At 50.5% G+C, this 3507-nt stretch overlaps 1 long non-coding RNA gene across 1 annotated transcript; it reads left to right on the forward strand.

Annotated features, from left to right (window-relative positions):
• Positions 1-2592: 2592 nt before the first annotated feature.
• Positions 2593-3093, forward strand: LOC116070320. Its single transcript, XR_004110352.1, has 2 exons — positions 2593-2643; positions 2763-3093. It is a non-coding gene; the product is annotated as an uncharacterized LOC116070320 (long non-coding RNA).
• Positions 3094-3507: the final 414 nt, after the last annotated feature.

Genomic DNA, 3507 nt, shown 5'->3' on the forward strand with positions numbered 1-3507 from the left:
AAGGCCCCGCCCACCTCCGGCCGCGCGACTCCACCTCCTTCACGGGCCCCGCCCCCAGGCCTGTTAGAGCACGTGGAGCGTTAAGGTCCAGACACTGCGGGCTACGATGTGCTTATAGCGGCGAGTTTCACAAGATCCGAATGCTATACGCGGGTGGAGAGTCGGGTTACACCTCCTCACAAGTTCTTCTGTGCAGGATGTCCGGGCCGATGGGTGAGGGCGTGCTTCTTCTCCCGCCCCAGGCGGCGCAGAGGACTCGCCTGGAGTGAAAGCACCGGAAGGGTGGCTCAATCTGTACTCCCGTCACCTGCCCGGAATCCTGGCCCTGCCTCGCAAGTGTTTATCTCCCCTTCCTCCAGTGCGCTTATCCTGTGCCTCTGGGAGGTGGAGGATAGATGTCGAATCTAGGATCAATGGGAGTGGGTTGTAGGGTGAGGCACGCTTATGGTCCAGCTTGGTCCAGAGGAAACGAGTCTGAGAGTGAAATGACCTGTCAGCTCTGGAGGAAGCAGGGACGAATACATGGTAGCCAGCTCGCTTCTGGATTGGATATCCATCTGGTCCCAAGGAAGGTCTTTTCAAAAGCTCGCTGTGGCACACCCAACCTGAAGAAGCAAGTTTTAGAAGGAAACCAGCCCCATCTACATTGGGATTTTTAAAGGCAGGCTTTAAAGGTAGGGTGAAAGGGCTTTAGGTTGTCATTCTTAGGGTAAGAAGGCTTTTGAGGTAATGTCAGAATCTGACACATTTCAGGTATGGTTTCCCCGAATGGTAATTTGAGCTGACATTTGCGCTTGGAAAGTTTCATTGGTCAAGGTTAGACCAGGAAACCCCAAGGCCCCGTCCTTTTCACCAACTGTTCCTTTTTCTGTGCAGGGGGATCCCAGGAAAGCTCACAGACAAGCAGAAGGGAGGGTGGAGGGCTTAGTTCAAGAAGAATCTTCAGACTTGTACGGATGCAGAGCCCTGTGTGCTCTGCTAAACAGTTCAGCCTGCCACGCCCTCCCCACTCCCGAGACAAGACCAATGTGGAAATTCAGACTTCTCGCCATCTCTGGATCTATCACTGCAGCCAAGAATGCCAGAGCTGCTCTTGGAAGCCCACGTTGGGTCAGGGAGGTGTTCAGCCAAGGACTCCAAGGGTCACTGGAGCTACGTCCCATACCCCTCCAGTATGTCAGCCATTCACACGCAAGCAATGACAAGCTGGTGTCTCTGTAGCCTGAGCAGTGGGAAGCCACGGAGCTAAAAGGTCACACCAACATTAACATTAGACTGCCTAAACTGATGGCTTTGGGAAGATTGAGAAACTTGCTTCTCATTCTTTACATGGTCCTTTCAGAGGGTTAAAAGCATTCCACCAACCCACTGAGACATCACTAAGATTCCCAGGTCCTAACTTAATAGGACACGTGGCAACTCTTAGAAACACTTCGTAAATGAGGAAACCAACTTTGCTGTTGTGTAACTTGCCCACTCAGTATGCGCACCCTCATGGCCTCCTACCTTGAGGCAGGCAACCCGCTCACCTCTCAGCCTGTGGGCAGCTAACCTTTGCTTCTTTTGGAAGCTCTTCTTGTTCACAGAGGCTAGGTTCTGCATCGCAGCCTTGATGTGAGCCAGAGATAGCAATAGTCCAAGGAGGTACAAAATCACAACTGTAATTAAGCCAAGGTCACTACCAGAGGCCAAGAAAGGTGGTCATGGAGCAACACAGCAGGTTCAAATGGCTTTTCTGGGTCTGGAGTTCAGAGAAAGAGTGAACAAGGAAAGCAGAGGGGGGGCCTGTGCTCTGAGCAGTTCAGAGTGCCTGAGGATTTGGGGTCCTGGGAAGCTGCCGTGGTCCTTTCCAGGAAGAGTGACCATACCCAGTGAATGTCCCCAAGAGCCATGGCTTGTGACTCCTCTGCTGCTGCTTTTCACAGGGTTAGAGGTACAGCCTTAGACTTTTTCCTGCAAAGCAGCCATTGGTGTGTATTATCTCTGTTGGGCGTCCCCTGGAACTCCTTTTCAAACAGCTAAGACTCTGAAATGTTTTCCAGGGGCGCCATCTACTGGTCGATTGAGGAGCAGTTTTGTCTTAAACAAATTTCCTCACTTAGCACCCCCCTCCCCCGTGTGTATTCCTAGTGGCTAGCTCTCAACTGGTCAGTAATTTATTTAAAATGGTGTTGGGCTAACAGGGTGTTGGGGAGCCCTGTCTTCCTATCTGCATCTTGAAATCAGAGTAAGTACCTCTTACAGTCCTTCATAGAAGAAAGGGGTGGGTAAGGTCATTGGACCCCCCACCCCACCCCAGCCTGTGCTATCCAGCTGTGCTCTCCCACCCTAGGTACATATGGTGTCTGGGTGTGGTGGAGTATTCGGGAGGTAGAAGGTTAACTGAGGATATAAGGGTGGGACTTAGTGTTGCTACTGCTATCTACTTATGCTGTTGTAAGTAGCTGGGTACAGGAAGCCCACTGTTTTAGGGTTTACTGCTGTGAACAGACCCCGTGACCAAGGCAGCTCTTATAAGGATAACATTTAATTGGGGCTGGCTTACAGGTTCAGAGGTTCAGTCCATTATCAAGGGAGGAACATGGCATCGTCCAGGCAGGCATGGTGCAGGAGAGGCTAAGAGTTCTACATCTTCATCTGAAGGTGAGTAGGAGAAGACTGGCCTCCAGGCAGCTAGGATGAGGGTCTTAAAGCCCATGCCCACAGTGACACACCTACTCTAACAAGGCCACACCTTCTAATAGTGCCACACCCTCTAACAGTGCCACTCTCTGGGCCCAGCATATACAAACGATCACATTCACCAACTTGGACTTGCATGGAACTGGGTCTGTCAGTGCCCTATCTGGGAGGAGAAGTCTGTTCACGTCTACCCACAAAAAGCCACACAAGAGAAGCACAGTAACCGGAATGTTTCTGCAGATGGAAATGTGTGGAGTCCTGCCACTCTCTCTACAGCATCAGTTCCAAGGGTTGAGCTCTGGCCATTTGGGTTGGCTGCAAGCACCTTTACCTGCTGAGCCATTTTTTATGAACCCTGCCTCGGGTTTTTGTTTAAAATACTTAATTTCTTTTAAAGATTTATTGTATGTGGATGGGTGTTTTGACTGAATGTGTATCTGTATACCATGTGTGTGCCCGGTGCCCTCAGAGGACAGAGGAAGGCATTAGGTTCCCTGTAACTGGGGTTACAGAGGGTTGTGAGCTACCATGGAACTGAACCTGGGTCCTCTGCAAGAGCAAAAAGTGCTATTAACCACTGTGCCTTCTCCCTCCTCAACCGCTTATATTTTGAAAGAGGGTCTACATAGGCCTGGAACTTGCTGAATAGGCTAGGCTGTCTAGCTAGCCTGCTCCCTGGATTGCCTGGCTCTGCTCCCCAGTGCTGGGATTATAAGCCTGTGTCATCACATTTGGCTTTTCATTCTTTTTTTAACATCAGGCCTTCATTTTTACAAGGCAAACACTTTACCAGTGGCCCAGCAACATTTTTCCTCTTGCTTTTTT

The sequence above is a fragment of the Mastomys coucha genome, unplaced genomic scaffold (genome assembly GCF_008632895.1).
Source record: "Mastomys coucha isolate ucsf_1 unplaced genomic scaffold, UCSF_Mcou_1 pScaffold22, whole genome shotgun sequence".
In the NCBI taxonomy this organism is placed as follows: domain Eukaryota; kingdom Metazoa; phylum Chordata; class Mammalia; order Rodentia; family Muridae; genus Mastomys; species Mastomys coucha.